The following is a 22,356-nucleotide window of genomic DNA, read 5'->3' on the forward strand; positions in this document are numbered from 1 at the left end:
GTGCCTAAGAGTCAAGTTGTTTGTTGGTATGTTTGTTTTTGTTCACAAACAAGGATGTCCTGCAAAATACATTGAAGAATTTGCTATCATTTTTTTTTCTTTTCTGGTTTTGTTGTTGAATTCTATTAAGAATAAGAGGTATTTTCTTCCATTTTCCATTTACTTCTCCTCTGAAAAAATTAGTGCCATAATCTGACAAATTTTCATGCCTTTCTATGTAAGTTTTTCAATCAGAATATCCTTTTTGGGGATTTGCTGGTATAGTGTTTTGTCTGCCAAGAGAACACAAGGAAGGAAAAATGAAAATTGTTTCTCTACATATGTGTATATTATATATGTATATGTATATATTTATTCCAATCTCTTACTAAAATTTACATTAAAAGTTGCTTGGCAAATCAGTAACCTATGAAGCAGCACCATCATGCCTTATCGTGAAATCTACATTTTGAATAGTGTAGGTGTAAACAATATACCTTACTTATGAATATTGCCCATAATGAAGCATCATATAAGTTTAGTAGAGTATTAAGATTTACATATAATTATCTGTGGCTGGCTGGCCTCTAAAGTCAGTATTTTTTATTAATGGGCATTTAAACAAAGGGCTTCAGTACTTCAGAAATGTCTGTTTGAAGTGAAACTTTTAAAGTGTTTATTTGTTCTTAAAGTCTTTGTATTATAAATGGATTTTATCTTTCTATGAAGTTCTTCATCTACATAGTCAACCATTTTGGCTGTTAGTATGAAAGCTAATGTTTCTTCCTCTTTCTGCTTAATATGGTCTAAATTCAGCACCCTACAGTCATTTTTTTGCAGCACTTAGAACTCCAGAATGTATATCTAGTGACATAAAAGAAAAAAAGGATCATATTTCTCTCTCTTTGCTGACTTTATAAATAATTCAGAAAGCAAAAATTTTGCATAAATATGGTCCACTCTTGACTTAGTGCTTCCCTCTTCTTAGTTCCCAAAGAAGTCTATGGATAGAAATACTATTCATTATTTGACCGCCAACAAAATTTCAATTTATTGCCAACCTTGTTGTAAAGGTTCATCTAAATTGAATTCAGTGAGCATTTATTAAGTGCTTGTGATATGTAATGTACTGTGCTAGGTGCCCAGGATGCAAAGACAAATATGAAAATACAGTTCTAGACTTGGAGTCAAAAAGACCTAGGTTCTCTGACATGAACAATGCATCTAAGCACAAGTAAGTCACTTAACATCTTTAAGACTCAGATTCCTCATGCAAAATGAGTGGGGCCGGATGACAGAGCTTCTTCTTCTTCGTTTCTTTCTTTTGGCTAGTCAATTGGGGTTAAGCGACTTGCCCAGAGTCACACAGCTAGTAAGTGTTACATGCCTGAGGTTGCATGTGAACTCAGGTCCTCCTGACTCCAGGGCCAGGGCTCTGTCCACTGTCAGATAGCTTCTAAGATTCCTTCCAGCTGGATAGAGTGCTGGACCTGTAGTCTCAGGTATACCCGAGTTCAAATTTCACCATAGATACTGTGTGATTCTGGGCATGTCACTCAATGTCTGCCTTAGTTTCCTCATCTATAAAATGAGGATAATAATAGTTCCTACCTCTTGGGATTGTTTTGAGGATAAAATGAGATATTGGTAAAGCAAGGCTTTGAAAACCTAGAATCGCTATATAAATGCTATTGTTTTTATATTATCCTTTGAGAAATTTAAATTCTAATAGTGCCAAGGGGTAATCAGTGGTATTTAATTATCTCACCTATTAAAAATGATGCTGACACCTATTGTGCTTACATATTCATGAAAAAAATTAGGTTAACATTTTTCACAGGTGAAAAATATCAGTAACTTTCTCCATTAAAAAAGGCAATTTCACTGCCAGACAGTTGTCTGTACACATTATAGTCCACTAAACTCTGAAGTTGTTTTTGGTACCATGTACAAAATACATTGCCACAAAGCATTACTTTAAACAAATTTTTGCATTAGCTTGTTTTTCTTGGGCAGCATTAGATAGACAAAGAGATTTTTGATAAAGCCTATTCTCTTTCACTGTTGGGCACTTTCAAAGGAATGTTGCTGTTCATTTTGTGTTTTCACTGTAACATACAAAATAAAAGCCTATATTCTATAGAGAATTGAATTTTCTGGCATTTCCTATATGAGCAGTAGGATGCCTATTTAAAAGTGTCCCTTAGTGCCTGGTTCTAGTTTCCTGCTCCACAGGCTGCTGCATTTCTGGCCTAACTCTAGTCATAGTTCTAATCTCTGAGGCTGGCGTGCTCCTGGTTCAGGTTCCAAGCTTTTATCTTTAGTCTTGTCTTGATTGCTCCTGGGCCAGAATTTATGGTCTTTCATCTACTACTACTACAGTATTATTATATATGTGGTTCTCAAAGAGTGTGCTTTAGCAAATTAGAATTTCATGAGAAAAGAATAGGAAACTGAGGGGTTGCCCATCAATTGGGGAATGGCTGAATAAGATGTGCGTGCTTGTGGTGGAATACTACTTTTCTGTGCTGTAAGAAATGATGAAAGATATGGTTTCAGAAAAACCTGGGAATACCTCCATGAACTGATGCAAAATAAAGTGAGTAGAACTAGGAGAACATTGTTCACAATACTAGCAATACAAAAATGGTGATCAACTGTGAAAGAGTTAGCCACTCTGAACAATACAATGATCCATGACAATTCCAAAGGACTCATGATGAAAAAATGCTATCCACCTCCAGAGAGAAACCTGATGGACTCTGAACACAGATTGAAGCATATTTTTTTTTATCTTTCTTGCCTCCTCTCTCCCCACCCCCAGAATTGTGGCTAACATGGAAGTGTTTGCATGATTTTATATGTATAATGGTTATCATATTTCTTGCCTTCTCAATAGGTGGAGGAGGGGTAGAAGGAGAGAGAAAATTTTAAATTGAAAATAAAAATTTTAAATTTTTAAAAATGCCCAGCAAATTTTGCTCAGTGTACCTCAAAATGCCTTCTCATACCCTGAGACTTCTCTGTCCCCCAGCTTTTGCCCCCTAGCTGCAGCTTGTGGCCTGTCCTTTCCAGTTTGCTTGCAGTTGGAGAAGTCACAGTAGTAACTCTATATATAGAGAGACCCACATAAGAGTTCTAGGGGAAAACAGTGAAAGAACTTGAGGGCGTGGGAGGGAGGAAGGAGAGCTGGAAGAATTTCAAGCTCTGGATAAATGGGTCTGGAAGCCTGGCTGCCTAGGCAACAGGCTACTTTGTTGACAACTTAAATGCTGTGTTTTTTACTTAGGGAAAAATCACAAAACCATAATGATTAGATTCACTACAGATGTATGTTTTGTAATCTCAGCTAGGCCCTCACTGCGGCAAGGCAATCCTTTTATACCTCCTAATTGTCTCACTATCCCACTAACCACCTTTTTAGCCTCCTCAAACCCTCCCATAACTGCCCTCCCCCCAAACTCTCAAATGAAAACCTCGGTTCATATTTCATTGAAAAAATGAGGTCAATCACCAAGAGATTCCTCTTCTCCTCTCTTCCTCATCTCACATCTCCCAGATGCCTCCTGACAGTATCTGTCTGTCTTCACATCTGTCTCCCCCAAACCCTCCTCTCTTCTTAACTTTCCTGTTATTGTCAAGAGTACCATTATCCTCCCTGCCACCCAGGCTCACATCCTAGGTGTCATCCTTTACTCCTCACATTGGTTCATTTCCTATATCTGATCTGTTACCAAAGACCTGTCATTTCTACTTTTATAACCTCTTCTTTCCTCTGACCCTATTGCCCTCCTTGTACAGGCCTTTATTATCTCATGTTGCACTATTGGAACGGCCTACTGGTCTCCCTGCCACAAGTATCTTCCTAGTCTAACCCATCCTACACTCAACTGTCAAATTGATCTTCCTATAATGTATATCTAAACATGTCAATTCCCTACTCAGTCAACTCCAGTGACTCAACTCCAGGACCAAATATGAAAATCCCGTTTGACTTTTAAAGCCCTTCATAACCTGGTCCCTTCCTATCTCTCCAGTCTTCTTACATCTTATTCATGCCTCACCTCCCCACCCTGACCTCACTACTCCCACTCTGTGATCCAGTGACATTGGCCTCCATGCTGCTCCTTCCACAATACACTCCATCTTGCGACTCCTGGCATTTTTACTGGCTGTTCATGCCTAGAATTCTCTCCTTCTCATCTCTGCCTTCTGGCTTTCCTGGCTTCCTTCAAATCTCAGCTAAAGTCTTACCATCTATAAGAAACTTTCCCTCTTTCCTCTTAATGCTAGTGCCTTCCCTATGCTGATTACCTCCAGTTTGTTCAGTTTACATTCTTGTGTGTACATAATTGTTTGCATGTCATCTCCTCTATTAATTAGTCTGTGAGTGCTTTGAGATTAATGTTTGTCTTTTTTTCTTTTTATTCCCAGTGCTTAGCAATGTGCTTGGCACACAGTAAGTACTTAAATGTTTATTGGCTCACTTCACACCCTGTAAATTGGTGAAAATGACAAAAAATGACAATGCTATTAGGGCTGTGGGAAGATAGGCACACTAATACATTGTTGGTTGAGTTGTGAAATTGTACAACCATTCTGGAAAGCAATTTGGAATTCTGCAAATAAAGTGACTAAAATGTCCATATCTTTTGAACCAGATACTCTATTACTGTGATTAAACCCCAAGGAAGGCCTGCACCAGTGGGGCAATAGGGTCAGAGGAAAGGCCATATACAAGAGATGTTATAAAAGTAGAAATGACAGACTTTTGGTAACAGATTGGATATGGGAAGTGAACCAGCGTGAGGAGTCAAGGATGACACCTATAAAAAACAAGTTTTTATACAACTATGAAATGTTTATAGTAGCACTTCCTATGATGGCTAAGAATTGGAGACAAAGTAGTTGTCCATTGATTAGGGAATATCTAAACAAATTGTGGCATAAGGATGTAATGGAATATTGCTGCATTATAAGAAATGATGTATATGATAAATACATAGAAGCATGGAAGGGGCAGCTAAGTGGCACAGTGGATAAAGTCCCAACCCTGAAGTAAGGAGGATCTGAGTTCAAATCCGGCCTCAGGCCAAACATTTGACCCTGGGCAAGTAACTTAACCCCAATTACCTAAAAAAAAAGGGAGAAGGTAGAAGATGAGCATTCCAGATGGACCAGCAGAGCTGCTCAATGACTATGTTTGTGTTTCTTTGCCAAGTAGAATGACCTTTGGGCTGGAAAGGACTGAACAAAAATGACTAACAGGGAGTCAATATCCAAGATAAATAAGGAGACAGTAAGACAGCACAAACTTGCCCTTTACGAATTCAGGTCTCAGGACCCAGATTAACTACAATTGTGTTCTGAAAGAAAAAGAAGATGGGAATTCTGAGTCACTGTCAATGATATCTGAAAAAATACGGAGAACAGAAAGGGTGCTATAGGACTGGAAAGGGGCAGATGTTATCTCAATTTCCAAAAAGAGGAAAAGAATAGATCTAAAAACTATAGGCCAGTGAACTTTATTTTAATTCCTGGGAGAATTTTAGAATGTGTTATTAAGGAGAGGGCTTGTGAACATCTAGAAAAGAAAGTAGTGATCACAAAAAACCATCATGACTTCATCAAAAACAGGCCATACCAAACAAACCTTTTTTTCTTTGTTGATAGGGTTACGAGATTTTTTTTTTAAAGAATGCTGTTGACACAATCATATCATATATATTATCTCATGCTATTCTTTTAGGAAAAGACAAAGAGGTGGAGGCTACATGAGGATGCAGTTAGATGGATTTGAAATTGATTGAATGGGCAAACTCTAAGATCAGTCATTAATGGTTAAATATTGCCTTGGAAGGTGCTCTCCAGCCATCTGTGTGAGAACCTCTGCTGTTTAATATTTTCATTAATGACTCTGATAAAGGTATAAATAACATTCTTATTGCACTCCCAGATGATAAAAAACTAGGAGGGGGATAACTAACCCACCAAATGATGGCCAGGATTAAAAAAGATGTTGATAGGTTAGGAAATTGATCTGAGACCAACAAAATGAAATTTAAAAGTGACATTTAAAGTCTTACACTTGGGTCCAAGAAATGAACTTTACAACTACAACAAGAGAGAGATATGGTTAAATAGGATGTTGCCTAAAAAATATTTAATGGACTGTAATCTTAACATGAACCAACAATGGATAAGGCAGCCAAAATAACTAATAAAATTTACAATTGCATTAACAGAGGTATGGTTTCCAGGTGTAACCTTTGGTTCAAAGGGCCAGTTGCATGAGACTCCCTCTTTATTGGTGGAGATTGATTATTCAATGCCCTTTGCCTGAGTAAGGGGTGAATAGAATTATGGAGAGTCTGAGAGAAGGTAGATCTGGGCTCTTCTGGTTTCCAGCTTTGAGAGATCAGTTTTCAAGTCCCTGAAAGGAGGGAAAGACTCTGGGAAGAAGTTGACATGGAGAGGAGCTGGCAGTAGCTATCCTGGCCCTCTACCCAGTGTGCTACACTACAGAATTTGGGGAATTTCCCCTGGTGTAAAATTTGGGACTTTTTCTGGGTCGAGTTGTTCTCGCGCTTCCAAAGGAAAAGGTCATCAACTTTCTGTATCGTCTAATATATTCTCATATGTATTCTTTCTCTGATTTCTGTTTTGCTGTTGATCTGTATAAATGGACTTACTTTGCTATTTGCTATGTGTGTTCATTGCAGAACTGGCATTTGGTGGAAATGAAGTTAAGCCTCAGATGTGTAGTTTAGGGACCTTTTTTTTTCCCATTAAGGGATAGCAATCAGGAGTATAACTTAAACCTAAAAATTACTTCCCCTAGACTAACCATATTTAAGGGAGCTATAATTTAGATATAATTCTATCCCAGCACTCCCTTTATCTGAGGAGAATAGAGTGGCCAATGTATGGCCCCAAGTTTCTGCTTTCCCTCCTGGCAGGAATCAAAGTCTTTCTTAGAGATGGGTATGAGGAGGAGATGCTAGAAATATCTATTCTTGACTCCCTGAAAGCCACATCTAGACAGATCCATGTGGACACACCTAACTTATATGGGCAAAACAAAATAGCACTCACACACCAAACTTTACACAAGAATAATGAGATAGTTTGTCTGTTCTTTGCCCTGATCAGATCACAATTGCAGAATTGCGTTCAATACTGGACACCACAGGTTAAGAAGGATATTAGGCTGGAGAGTGTCCTAAAGAGGGCAACTAAGATAGCAAAAAGCCTTGAGTTTGTACCATATGAGGATTAGTTGAAGAAGATGAGCCATTTGGCTGGAGAAGAAAAGACTCACAGGAGATATAGCTGCCTGTCTTCCTGTTCTTGAAAAGCTGCCATGTGGAAGAGGGATTAAAATTTGTTTTACTTGGCCTCAGAAGGCAGAACTAGGATAAATATGTGGGTGTGGCAAAGAGGGAATGTAAGGGAAAACTGACTAACATCCAAGCTATGGGAAAATGGAATGGGCTGCCTTATGAGGTCGTGGGAGGTCTTTGAGCAAAGGCTGGACGATGACTTATCTTCTTCAGATGTAGTTAGACTAGATGACTCCTGAGATCCTTCTAACTCTGAAATTTGGTGAATTTGTTTTCATTTATTTAATTATTTATTTAGTTTTGTTGATGCAATTGGGGTTAAGTGACTTGCCCAGAGTCACACAGCTAGTGAGTATTATGTGTCTGAGGCCGGATTTGAACTCAGGTCCTCTGGACTCCAGGGCCGATGCTCTATCCACTGTGCCACCTAGCTGCCCCAATTTTGTGAATTTGTGAAACATCACTTCGTGGGACACTTGATCATCGTGTATTGTAGTGCTCATGATAAGACTGACCACCATGAAGATAACTGAAGCTTTTGTATCAATATCTGTGATAGCAATAATAAAGAAATTTTATGAAGAGCTAGATAAGATCTTCCAAACTAAAAAAACATATTCTTTAATATCTGGTGATTTCAATGAAAAGGTAGAAATAGGGAAGGGAACAAAAACATGTTGGAGTATATGTTCATTCATTCATTCAACTAGCATTTTTTAAACATCTTTGAGCAGGCACTGTTCAAGGTAGTACTAGGTGCATTAGTTACAAGAACCAAAATAAAGCAGTCCTTTTTCTCAAGGAGCTCACATTCTAATGAAGGGAAATGACATATAAAAGGATAAATCAATAAAATATATATATGCAAAATAATTACAAAATACTTTGGTGTGGTCATGGGGAGATGGTGGGGAGAGACACTAACAACTTGGAGATCAGAAAAGACCCAGTATAGAAGGTAATACTTGACTTGAGTCTTGAAGGAAGTTAGATATTCTAAGAGTAAGGAGAGAGTGCATACTAGGTTTGGGGCACAGTCTGTGCAAAGGAATAGAGGTGAAAGATGAGATGTTATATACAGAGAAGAGTTACGTAAGCAAGTCTTACTGGAATGGGAAGTGTGTTGGTCGTGTGTGTGTGTATGCTCTTGTGTGTATAATCTGTAAAGACAGATTGAAGCTAGATTTTAAAGAGCTTTAAATGAAAAATAGAGGAGTTAGTATTTCTATCCTACAGGCAAGGAATTCAAGGAGCCACTTGAACATTTTGATTGATGTGGTTATATGCTATAGGAATGTCATTTTGGCAGTTTTGTGAAGGATGATTTGGAGAGGAGAGAGATTGGACACAAGGACTCTAATTAAGAAGCTGTCAAAATAATAGTTCAGGAGAGAGATAATGAGGGTCTGAATTGGGTGGCGGCTCTGTGAGTGAAGAGATGGAAATGGATAGGAGAGATGTTTTGTATTAGTTACATGTTATTAATGTATTAATATTAGTATTAATAAGAGGTGGCAGTTGGCTGGATATGAAGGGTGAGTGAGAGCAAAGAGTTGCTGTTTGTCCTTCATACTTGAGGAGGACAAATGACATCACAATGTTGGTAAGGTATAGTGTGTTTGATTGTGGCTGATCAGTCCAATACAAACTCAGAGAAGGCTCTACCATTGGCCAGGCACAAATAGTCCATTTGAACATTTGGGATGGAGATGTCTCTAAATTTGTACATCTCACATTTCCTTTGTGCTACTGCAATTCTGCTCTGCTCATAGAGCACAGCACCTTTTTGATGCATACATGTTTGCTGGAGAAGAAAAGACTCACAGGAGATATTGCTGCCTGTCTTCCTGTTGCCAATCCTGTTGGCAATCCTGTGCCAGAGTCTCCCATGCCTCACAATCAGTACTAAAGTTCTCCAGAGAGACCTTGAGAGTGTCCTTATACCATTTCTGATCTGCTTGTGAACACTTGTCTTGTATGAGTTCTCTGTAAAACAGTCTTTTAGGTAAATGTACATTTGACATTTGGGCTACATGACCAGCCCACTGGAATTGAGCTCTCTGCAACTTTTTGAATGCTTGTTTGAGTTTGAATGTCCAGCAGTTCAGCTCGAGAAATATCTCACCAGGTGATCTTCAGAATCTTCCTAAGACAATTCAAATGGAAGCAATTCAAGCAAAGAGTTAAGGATGACATCAAAGGTATGAATCTGAATAACTAAAAAGATAGTGATATACTTGACTGAAATAGGGAAGTTAGAAAGAGGAGTGGAAATTTTTGAGGAAAAATAATGAATTGTTTCAGATACATTGAGTTTGAAATGTCTATGGGACATCAAAATAGACATGTCTAATATGTAATTGATGATGTGGGACTATAGCTCAGCAAAGAAAACAGGGTTAGATATACAGATCTGGATGTCATTTACTTAGAGATAATAACTAATGGGAACTGATATCATCTAAAGACTAAGTAAAGAGGGAAAGGAAGAAGACATAAGACAGAGGCTTGGGGAATACCCATGATTCAGAAGTGAAAAAGCAAGAGAGATTAAAGGCTTGTGGATTTCATAGAATATTCTCACCTATATATTATGAATTCTTTAAGGGGAGAATGGGATGTTCTACATGGGTAAGTACACAATAGCACAAAAAAAGAAACTGATTATATTCTAACAAGAAATAACTGGTTACTAATGTGGCAGTCATTTCCAGTTCAGCTGTGTACAAGCAGACCACTGACTTGCTATAGCAAAGATTAAATTCAATACCCAATTAAGAGAAGGAATAAAATTGAGAAAGCATGGCACGCAATTAAGGCAACTGTAATTTGACCTATTCAAATAAACTATTAACAATGAAAAAACGGATACAGGGACAGACATCAACACAGCAGTGAGGTGGTACAGTAGATAAAGGGCTTAATAAATGTTTATCGAATTGGACTATTGTCCCCATTTTTGGACTAGCCAGCCTCTGGAAGAGCCAACCTCTTCCAGTTCTATATCTATGATCCTACAAATCATGGAATCTCAGCTCATCCTGAAGTTGAGATAGATTAAATAACTTGCCCTCGATTGTGTAGTTTTAGATCTAGGATTTAGACTTGTTCTCCTGATATGTTGGCTAGCATACTTTCAACTGCACCTTGCTGTTTCTCACATACATAAAAGGAGAGATGAGATTTAGAATAAAGAAGTAAACTGCTTAATTTGGTGTGGTGGAAGCAATATCCTAACCTCTCTCCCTTGGCAAGTTAGGCTAATTTTTCTTTAAAGGAGATTGAAATCATCTTCAAGACTTGGCTGTTTCAGGTCTCTAACGGCTTAAACTGTTGACATCACTTTCTTGTATCGTGAATGGAAAGCAGCCATAAGGAGCTCAAGGTCTGTTCTCTGATGCTTGGCTAGTGTGATCCATTAAATATCCACATGGATATCTGAGGCAAGGAAACTTTGTTCAGCTGAATCAACTTGAGGTGACCTCAATATCTATCTTTGTTGAATGTCCTCTGATAACAGCTAAATAAATCTTTTTGTTAACTGTTGAATGACCCTGTGTTTCATTTCGTTTTGTTCTAATATTATACCTAAATTAGTAGGAGACTGGCCTGAATCAGGAGACATTTACCATTTAATACTGGCCACAATTTGGTTCCAGCCTAGTTTCACTGTTGTGGGAATTAAACAGGGAATTTTTCAGTCATAAACTTGACTTTTTTCTCTCAGCTTTGAAGAAAAGCAAAAACCCAAAATTTTTTGCAGGAGAGACCTGAGTTTAACCTTTAGTTGCTAGTGGGACCAACTCCTTCCCCTCAGTCGTAGAAATGGCAGTAGTCAAAGGCAATAGTGGACTACCTAGAATTCCTGGACTTTGAGGGTCCTGACTCAGAGTCTTGGAAGGGCAGTGGTAGAGGCACATATACCTGAAACCATATGCCAGTCATGGAGCAGGGAACTATGTAGTCCTTATGGTGGGAGTTCCCTAACACCAGGTTTTTGGAAGAATGTTGAGAATTCCTGAACCTTACGGAGAGATGCAGGAGGAATTCCTGGGCAGTGCAATTCCAACATCTAGCCATCTGGGAAGAGAAAGGAAATTCCCAGGCAATAATGGCCTCAGAGCTGCCTCTCTAGAAATCTCTTATTCAGTTCTGAAATTCCATCTATTTAGCGAAGGGGAGTTCCTAAGCAAAACCAAATTTCTAGAAGAAGGGAATTGTACCCACGGCCTTACAGCAGGAGGAGCAATAAGGAATCTAGACCATAACACGGGGGACTAAAAGACCTGAAACTTGCTCTTTGCTGTTGCCATGAGTTATTTGTATATTACAGGCTTGATGGGAAAGGGGGTTGCCTATCATAGCAACTCCAAGGCATTTCCCCTCAGGGGATACCAAACCCTCAGTGGAATGGAAAGGTTACATGACTTTGTAAGGGGAAGGGCCTATCCAGTACTGGAAGCCTCCACATTGTTCTCTGTCCACTGCATAAACATTTGGAACCTGCTTCCAGAAATGCATGATGAGGGGTAATGAAGAGGCCCTGCTCCAATTTGGAGCATGTGCAGGTATTCTATGACTATTCTTGGTCCTTCTACTGCATGGTAAGGAAAAGCCTTTTAGTTGGCAGCTAAGCTTGAACTGGATATGGATACCAAAAAAAAACCAAAAAAACAAAAAAAAACTTCTCTCCCTGGTAGCTTTCAAATGAGGAAGAACTTCTGTAAGTCCCTGGGTGAGTGGAGGAGCAGTCACTTTGGCTACCTTATCTCCCCCCTGGGCTGTCCTCATGGCCACGAATGCATAGTGCTGTTGTTCTTGTTTGTTTTGTCTGTAATTTTTTTCCCTGATCAAAGGTGACTGCAGTATTAGTCACAAACCTGTGAGTTTCAAAAGGTTGGAAGAGCTACACCAGAGACCCAGGAACTGGAGTCCATGGTAGTGTATAGGTAGATGCAACAGATGAGTTGAGTGAAGAGCAAACATAGCTCTGAGGTGTGACCTGCATGACTCAGCCTAGCACTGAATTAATCCCATAATTGAGAAAACTTGTTCTGTAACTCATGGGTGATTTACCTTGTCCATCAGCTATGCCACACCTAAAAGTGAGCCTGGTGAGGGTGGTGTTTAATAGAAGCCACTTTAAGTTTGAGTCCACTCTCCTTAAGGGCCCAAGGTGTAGAAAAGAGAGTGTGCCCTACTTCTGGGGAGGATGGGTTTATATTTCTCTCCTTGCTATTCTTTCTCAGTAAATATACTCTTTTTAAGAGCTAGTTGGTATTAACTGGTTGATATTGAGTACAGATCAATAGGTAAATCAATATTGGGGTACTAATCATTGGTTAGATGATACTAGGGAGGTACTAAATGATTGATTCATGTTGGAAGGAACACATTGGATTGAGGCACAAGGAAATAGTAGGAAGATATGCCCCAGCCCCAACCTGTTAGGGTTATCCACAGAACCCTGAGGGGAGACAGTAGCCTTCTGGGGACCTAACCCATCAGTTTGAGTTTGGGTCCAGAGTGTGTAAGTGCTACATCTGTATGGATTTCTGGGGTAAAACTGAGACTCATCAGAATTGGGTATTGCTCCACTAATAATCCTGTTTGTTTCCTTTCCGAGGGGAGTCCAAAGCCACCTAGTGGTGCTTACTTTTAAACATGGAAGAATATAGGGCCTTGGGGAACAGTGGGACTCACCACAGAAGGAAAATGGAATTGATTATTTATAGGCTTCTGTGAGTGCTTTACATATTTTATGTATTTTCTCTGAGGTGGAATAAAGGTTATTTTGTATCCAATACACACATTTTTCTTCTTTAGTGCTTAAATGGGGTATGGGAACCCTGTTACCCACATCTGTGGGGATCTAGACAGAAGCTATTAGTCCATTTTGACTGAAACATAAAATAACTGAAGAAACGCATAAAATAATGGTATATAATTTTTGATCTAGCAGTCCCGACTTGGGCTTATGTGGAGTGGATCCAATTTTGAGGGTAGCTCCCCCTCAAATGACTTACTTTGACTTGTATTGTCCCTACCAAAATTTGCTCCTACAAAATTTGAGAATATAAAAGAAAATTTGGGGTCTTGTCAACATCCCTCTATTCAAAACCTTGCTTTCCTTTGAGACCCAGGTAAGGAGCCATTTTCTCTACGAAGTTTGGCCTGAACTACTGCAATAGTTTCCTAATTGTTCTCAGACTTAATTCAGACCTAATCAAGTCTGAACATTTATCCCTCCCATGTTCAAGAAACACTAATGAGTCCACACTGCCTCTAGGATAAAATATAAACTCCTCAGTTTGATATTTGGAGCCCTTTGCAGACTCTATAACCTGATCACATATTACCCTGCTCATTCCTTGCAGCTTCATTACTTGCTTTTGTCATACATGACATTCCATTTCTTACCTTCATGCCTTTTATAGGGACACCCCCCCATGCCTAGAATGCTCTCCCCTTTTCTTCAAAAGGCCTGCCTTGAACCCCCCCAGGTCTGAGCACTCTCACAGAGTGGCCATATCTACCCCTCAGAGTTCTCCTGGTACCCCCAAGGGGTTGAGGTACTTCTCCAATGCTACCAGCTTGAGCCCCCATTAATCAACAATAATTTGCTTTCACAAATGGAGATTTACTTGATATAGTAAGAACAGAAGTACAGATATCCCCCCCAATATTTCAGGATAACTCTCCCCTATACCACCTTGATCTCTGGGGAGAATGGGTTCAGATTTAACACAGTTTCTGCATAGCACTGGTCCCATCAAGTTCAGGTCTCAAAGTGGTATATGCTGGATGAGTCATTGTCTTGGCTGGCTCTTGAGGTTGCTCAATGCTCCTTTGGGTACCCGTAATGTGCTGGTTGCAAAACTGGGCATGGACTCAATTCTCAGACTCTAACCTTGGATGGCTTGCTCTTTTGAAGTTTTTTTTTTTATTTTTATTTTCAATTCCAAGTTCTTTCCCTTCCACACTCCTCCCCCACACACTGAGAATTCTTTTGAATTGTCAAAACTCACAAGATCTTAGCCTCCAGATACTTTTGCCCCCCACAAAAAAAAAAAACAAAAACAAATGAGGCAAAGAAATAAGGCTTACCATGCTTAGCTTTAGAGGACGAAAGCCTGAGGCCTCTCCCCTTCTAGAACCATTTCTTACCTGAAGCCATCCACCAGGAGGAAATCCCTAGAAGTAGAGTCAAACCAAGAGAAACTGCTTGCTCAGTGCCTTTTGAATGCATTCCCAGGCAATCAAAAAGGCTCCTCCATGGTTAGTAGACAGGAACCTGTCACAAATGTCTATGAATGTTCCTGAGTCCTGTCAAGGCACTTCGACTACTAGTCATCACTATTCCACTTGCTAAATTGCATCAGTGGTACTCTGCAGAGTGGCACATCCATATACATGTGCAATACATGAGTGGTATTTTTAAGGACTGGGCTCAATAGCCAGTACCCAGTTCCATGTATCCCCTGTACTTAGTATCTGTCAATATGTTGCATCTCTACAGCAGAATGTGAGCACCTTAAGGGCAGAGATTGTCTCATTTTGCATTTGTAAACCCAAAGTCTAGCACAGTGCCCCACATATAGGAAGTATTTAATAAAGCCTGTTGATTTTTCCCCATGCCCCCAATTAAAGGCGACTGTCAGTCTCCTTTGAAACTCCTGAGCCACTTGGTTACATCTCTTTTATGCATTTGAAATGATATTATATTTATATCTGATCCAATTAACTAAACTATTAAGTTCCCATAGGACAAAGAATGTGCTTTTTGTTTCTCCAGTGCCTAAAACATAGCAATTTGTTGAATTTAAAAAATTTTCTTAACTATTTTAATGTGGGCCTATTTTTTCTCCTTCTACGGGTCACAAAGAGCCTATTTACCCTTTTTCTGGCAAAACGTATTTTTTTGTCTCCAACACTTTTTGCCTTCGGTTTTCAAAACGATTGTAATAGGAAGTAAAATTTGTTTCATTTTTTTTAAGTAAATTTTTTTTTTTCCAGCGATGACTTGTCCTTTTCCAAGCTTGGTGCAGTTCAAAGATTGAGGAACTTGGAGTCACAGGACCCGAATTAGAATCCAAGCGGTGCCACTAATGACTTTGGGTGACCTTGGGCAGGTCACTTTTCTGGGCCTCAATGTCCTTCACTGTAAAACGAATGGATCGGACTAGATGACCTTACAAGTCCTTTCCTGCTCTTTGATCTATGATCCCATACTCAGGATGATATATTTATCTTACATCTGGTACGTTATTCCAGCACTGGGAGTAGATGCTTTCTTTCTATGCTGCCAGCTGGGACACTCATTCCTGCCTCTCTGAGAAAGGCCCAGCGAGGCTCTGAGGCTCGGGGACGGCCGGGGGTCTCTTCCCCTCTTTAAGGGAATCTCTGGGTCACTGAGGGAACAGAAGGAGGCGGCCTCCTCTTGCTAGAGAAGGTCTGGATAGTTCTGGAAGAGAGAAGGGAAAAGTGTATTTCTTTCCTTCTAGGCCTCTCGAGCAGCTTTTTTGGGGGTCATTTAATAGCAATTATATTATTAATATATTTTTGCAGGGGGGGGAATGTCACATTTGGGGGTGTAACATGCTGCCATCCCCCAACCCTGGGCCCCCAGTGATTCTGGAGCATTTAAAGCAGCTCGGGAATTGGGGGGTGAAAGGCAGGGGCAGTTAAACCCCACGCGGAGGGAGATGGGAGATCCCGGGGACACCCCTAGAAACGGAGGCATGTGTGGGCCCCAAACAATTCTCACAAACTGTCAGAAATCAGAGGAGGCGGCTCGGCGGCTGCGGCCTGCCCGCGGCAAGACACCTGGAAGCTCGGGAGGGGGCTCCCCGCCCGCGGGGGTGCTGGGGGCGTTCCCCCCTCGCCGCCCCGGCCTTCAGCCCGGGCTGGCGGGGCCGGGGCCGCGGTGGATTGTGGGCTGGGGGCCGTCGCTGAGGCGGCGGCGGCGGCGGCGTCAGCCCGGGGCCAGGCCGGGCCGGGGCGGGCCGCGCTGGGTGTCGTGGCGGCCGACTCGGCGGCGGGAGCTGCAGCTCCTCTGGCGGCCGGGGATGTGGGAGAGGCGGCGGCGGCAGCGGCAGCGGCGGAGGCGGCGCTGCGGACCCGGGGGGAAGTGCGGCCTGACGGGACGCCCGGCAGAGACGTGAAGGAGCCGCCGCGGCCGCCCCTCACCCGGGAGCGCAGCCGGGGCCCGGGGCCGGCCTGCCCCTCTGCGTGCAGCCCGGGCCAGCGCCGGCGCGAGGGCTGGGCCCAGGCCCGAGCCCGAGCCCGGCTCCCGGGGCACCGAGAGCCGGCGGCGGCCCGAGCCCAGCGGCAGCGGCGACGTGGAGGTCCAGAGGCGCCGGCCATGCGCTAGGCCTAGCCCAGGGGCGGCTGCCCAGGACCCGCAGGTACCCCCCTTCCCCGCCCGCTTGGGGTGGGGGGAGGAAAAGGAGGAGGGGGCCAGGAAGGGAGGGCCGAGGCTGGATCTCTTCCCCACCTTGGGCCCTGAGCCGGCCCAGTTGGGCCACTCTGCCCTCAGTCCCTCGGGCCGGCAGCGGTCACCGGCAGGGACAGCCCCAAGCCCCAGCCCCGGCTGCTGGGCACGGGACCGCCGCCCCCCGGCCCCAGGACGTGGGGAAAGTTTAGAGGCTGTGGCTTCCCGTCACCCCGTTGGTGCTTAGCTCCCCTCTGGGTCGAGCCCTGCCTGAACTCCTTCATCCCGTCCTACCCTAGTTATTAGCCTGCTTTGGGGGGGCTTTCCCCTCCTTTCGTCCCCAGGTGTGACCCTCCTTCATCTCTGCAGAGCTGCAACCCTGGAGGGACTTCCTCCTCCTCCGCCTCCTCCGCCTGCTCCTCCTACCCCCCTCCCACCACTGATGGGGGGAACCCCTTTTATTATCATTCCCTCAATGCCGAGTACAGTGATGGCATTTTTAGTGTATTGGCTGTACCAGAAAGGAGTCATATCTGTAATCTTCAAATATAAAAAAAAAAACAACCCAACAACTTTCAGCTGGATTTAAAAACATTTCATCAGAATTTTCCTTTTAAAATAACTGATTTAAATATTTGTTCCTTTTTTAAATTGGTTGCCAGATTCACGATTTGTAAAACTCAGAGCACCTTAATGAGAAATGCTTACTAAGCTAATCGATTTGAATCATGAAAAAGTGCTTTCATTTTTTCCTCCATATATATGCTGGGTAGCTAGATCATGAGCATTGTGTCGTGTATGATCGATTAATTTGTGTTGTGGATTATGGTGGATCGGGAGTAAGTTTCTAATGTCTTAGAGTTCCCAGTTGCAGAACAACTTTTCGATTAATAATGTTTCCTGAGTTGTTGTTAAGGGACTGATGGGAGTTGTTTATTTTGAATGTCTCTGTTCTGTAATCAGATTCTAATTAGCTCCTTATAAATGTCGGGAAATTTACATTGATCCATCACTACTTGTAGGTCTTGTTGAAAATGTTCATTCAGTATATGTATATTTTGTTATTAGTAATTGTGTCTTTTAGAAATTTGTGTACCTTTACCATAATGGACTACATTGGATCCATGCTATAGTGATTTTTATATGTGTGCATGTATTTATTATATTTTTTTGTAAACCTAGTGTACTTATAAAAATTCTGGATGCAGGTTTCTTTCTTAAAAAGGAGAATTATTTTCATGGTTCTCTTTGTAGAACAAAAAATGCTGGTTTTCCTATTACTACAAACTTCAAGGATTCTCCAACTTATTTTGTTATACTATATCCGTCATGAACAAGGAGAGATTTTTCTTTCTCAAGTGTTTTTCACTGGTGACAAAATATTGGGTAGAAAGAGTAGATTTTAAATAGTTAATGGTTATCTGTCTGTACCCATGTATGTTGACTTATTTTTATGGAGATGTTAACAAAATGAGAATGAGAAATTAATGTCATCTGATAAGTCAATATAACATAATGTTATAATTTTAAGAAACTATCAGAAATCTTGCTTGTAGAACTAATTTTTTATTTTTTGTTTTGTCTCATTTCTTTCTATCAATGTCAAAATTGGTTATAAGGAAGATGTATAATATAATGGATAAAGTTGGGCTTGGAGTATGGAAGATATGGTTTGTATCCTGCTTCTCACTTTTTTGTTGTTGTGCCCCTGGGCAAGTCATTTAAATCTATTTGCCTCAGTTTCTTCCTGGGTAAGGACAATAATGCCTGTAATACCTTTCTCTCAAGGTCATTGTGATGCTCAATTGAAATAATGGTTGTAAAATACTTTGCAAACTTTAAAAAACTATATATAGAAATCAGTTATTGATTTTTATTGTCACTAATATGAACAAAGACATTTTTAAAATTCTTGATCCCTGAAGATGACTAACTTAAATACTGTTAGCTAGCTTTTGTTTTATTTGGAAATAAGCAGCAATTTTTTTTTAATCATTAGTACCATTTCAGAAACATGTGAGAACAAATTAACACAGTACTTCTCAACATATTTCAATATGAAGTTTGGAGGACTGGAAAAAATTAAAAATTATTGCTTCAAGACTCATTCAGTTATTGGTATTCACTATTATAAGGGTTCAATTCACCGAAACTTTATTGAGCACTTATGTGCATGGTGCTGGTGATAACAACACTGAAGCCTTCTTCCTGGAACAAGACGATGTCTCCCAACTCCAGAAATCTTTACTGGCTGGCCCTCATGCCTAGAGTTCTCTCCATTCTCATGACTACCTAGTGGTTTCCTTGGAGTCCCAGCTAAAATCCCTTCTTCTGTAAGAAGCCTTTCCCCAACCCCTCGTAATTCTAGTTACTTCCTTCTATTGATTATTTCCACTTTATCTTGTATATATAGCTTGTTTGTACTTAGTTAATTGTGTGTTGTCTCCTCCATTAGACTCTGAGCTCCTTTTGAGCAGGGGCTTCTTTTTTGCCCTTCTTTGTATTCCAGTTGCTTGGTGTGTGGCACGTAGTAGGTGCTTAATTGACTGACTCAAAGGACCTTACATCTTCTGAGGGTTGAAAGAGGTGTTATGGAAAAGAAGTTTTATTTGTCATGAAACTGTCTTCCTGTCTTTTCCACAGATAATATGACAGGATCAGGATATTGTGATTTAGGGAATAATAATAGCTAGCATATATAGTGCCTACTATGTGCCAGGCATCTTATAAATATTATCTTATTTTATAACAACTCTGGGAGGTAGATGATGTTATTATTCCCATTTTACTGTTGAAGAAACTTGAGGTTAAGTGGCTTTCCTAAAGTCACACAAGTGCCTGAGACAGGATTTGAACTCAAGTCTTCCTGACTTCAGGGCTAGCATTTCTATCCACTGAGCCTATCAAATGCTTCTAGCTATAGGTTAAATCCGTTGATTATGTGACACAAGAGAATTTTTTTCTTTTTTTTTTTAAGGCAGTTGGGCTTACGTGACTTGCCCGGGGTCATACAGCTATGTATGTGTGTCAAATGTTTGGCCTGAGGTCGTATTTGAACCTAGATCCTCCTGACTTCAGGGCTGGTGATCTATCCACTGTGCCATCTAGCTGCCTGGTACAAGAGAATTTAAAGCAGAGCTGTAATAACTCACAGATTAAAATGGAATTGAGAAATGTTTTAGAAAATAAATAAAAATGCAACATTTATTTTTCAGTTGTTTCAGCCACATCCAACTCTTTGTGATCCCATTTAGGGTTTTCTTGGGAAAGATACTGGTGCGATTTGCCATTTCCTTCACCAGCTCATTTTACAGATGAGGAAACTGAAGTAAACAGGGTGAAGTGACTTGCCCAAGGTCACATAGCTAGTAGGTGTCTGAGGCCGGGTTTGAATTCAGAGAGATGAGTCTTCCTAACTCTAGGCCCTGTCCACTTCGGTGCTCTGTCCATTTCTCCACCTAGTTGCCTTTAAAAAAGAATACAACATAGGTAATATTAATTTGTGGTTTTCTAAGCCAGTTTGCTGCCTGCAGGGATTTGTTTCTACTTGAGTTTGATACCAGTGATTTCAAGCATAGTGGAGAAGTAAAAATTTGGGAGTTAAAGGGTTCACTTTGGCTTTGATTTTGATGTGCCTTTTACCTTCATCATAAAACATTATAAAACCTAATACATCATAAAATGAAGAAAGAGAGAGAGAGAGTGTGTGTGAGTGTGTGTGAGTGTGTGTGTGTGTATGTGTATGTGTATTCCTATGGGACCATTCCCCTTTTGGTTATGGTTTTTAAATTTTCAGAAATTAAAAAAAAAATATGGGTGTTTGGGTGACTTCTCCTTTGCTCCATTACCACCTCAGAAAATTTATGTAATACCTGCTTACTTAACACTTATTTCCAGTAAAATTCTTGAATCTTAAAAACAGTTTACGAATTACTATACTTTTCAGATTGCATTAAGAAGGTAAATAGATTTCTTTTGCTCATACAGGACAGCTCTCTATGTAGACACCAGATAAGGATCAGAAACTCTCTCCACTTTGTTTTTATTCTATGCCATCTGAATATCTTTTTAAAGTGAAGGGGGGAAAGCAGGGAGAGAAGAATGGCGGAATTTCAAATAGTGGTTGGTAAAAGCTTCATATGAAGTTTGACCTCTTTTTCAAAAGGGATTTCTAGGGGCGGCTAGGTGGCACAGTGGATAGAGCTCTGGCCCTGAAGTCAGGAGGACCTGAGTTCAAATTAGGCCTCAGACCAAACACTTGAGACTTACTAGCTGTGTGATCCTGGGCAAGTCACTTAACCCCAGTTGCCTAATCAAAAAACAAAAAATGAAAAGGGATTTCTGAAGACTACTAAGATACAGAGAGCCTGACACTCCATCAACCAACACTCTCTCAGGTTAGCCTTTATCTCACTGATTTAAACTCCCAGAGCCACAGTGTTTTATGACCCCTTTAAGGAGATTAACCTACACGGCTGGTTCATAGTGAGCGTATCATATTTCTGCTCCTTGATAACTCAGAAAGGCCTTCTTGGGGGAAGTGGTAGTAGAGAACAGTGATAAGTGTGGAATTTCACAAATAACCCATGGATTTGAAGAAATAGATATTTAGTCACATGTAATAGCACACATACTATAATCTCAGCTGTTACTAAAGGTTTAGGCTAGCAAATGGTTTACACATCAGTCTGTGAACCTCCAGAAGTAGGGGGCCACTAGGAGGGGCAGACAGACTCAGGTCAGTGCTTCTGTGTCATTCAGTAGTGAGAACTGGGCTTGAGAGAAGCTGCTATACTGAGGAATATGGGGAGACCTAGTTTAAAAAAAAAAGGAAATGTGAAAAGGGCAACTGTAACTTAACTGCAAAATTGAAGTATTATTACTAGAGTTTCAGAAATCTTTATTACTAGTGTTTAAACTTTTGAAATGGTGAGATTCTTAGAAATTTTAGAAGTTTAGAAAGTCCAGTCTCCTCCTGTTATAGGTGAGATGTACAGAGAAGTTCAGGGACTTAGCTAAAACTTCATTGCAGGTGATGAGACACTCCAGGATGGAATCTCTCCCTGCCCAATACTCTTTCTTTTATATTGCAGTACCTTCTAGAATAACTCATTTTCCAGAAGTTATTAATCTGACTTACCACAACTATCCCAGGACACAGTAATCAGGAAATAAGCAAAACATCAGAGCCGTACAAACTAAAAGCCCATGTAACTAGCTCCTCACTTTTGATTTTTATCAGATGTTTTATTTATTTATTTATTTATTTTTATATATTTTTTTCTTTTTTAGGCAATTGGGGTTAAGTGACTTGCCCAGGGTCACACAGCTGGTAAGTGTCAAGTGTGTGGTCTGAGGTCGCATTTGAACTCAGGTCCTCCTGACTTCAGGGCTGGTGCTCTATCCACTGCACCACCTAGCTGCCCCTATCAGACATTTTAAAAAAGCATATTTATCTAGTTTCCTAGCCCTAAACAGATTAGGGTTCGATTAAGTTGGCAAACATGTACTAAATACCTATGGTGTCCAAGGTACTGCTCTAGCCCCTAGGAGAGCAAAGATGGAAACATCCCCTCCTTCAAACAGCTTACAGTCTATGGG

General features: G+C 40.7%; 1 protein-coding gene across 2 annotated transcripts in view; it reads left to right on the top strand.

Annotated features, from left to right (window-relative positions):
• The first annotated feature begins 16,641 nt into the window (after positions 1-16,641).
• The window catches only part of VPS54 (VPS54, GARP complex subunit), a 76,969-nt gene continuing 71,254 nt past the window's right edge, over positions 16,642-22,356 (top strand). For both annotated transcript variants that reach the window (XM_027865337.1, XM_027865338.1), the window contains exon 1: positions 16,642-16,729. The gene's annotated coding sequence lies outside the window, so the exon portion shown is untranslated. The remainder of the gene's footprint in view (positions 16,730-22,356) is intronic.

Source organism: Vombatus ursinus, unplaced genomic scaffold, assembly GCF_900497805.2.
Source record: "Vombatus ursinus unplaced genomic scaffold, bare-nosed wombat genome assembly UNPS02014778.1, whole genome shotgun sequence".
NCBI lineage: Eukaryota > Metazoa > Chordata > Mammalia > Diprotodontia > Vombatidae > Vombatus > Vombatus ursinus.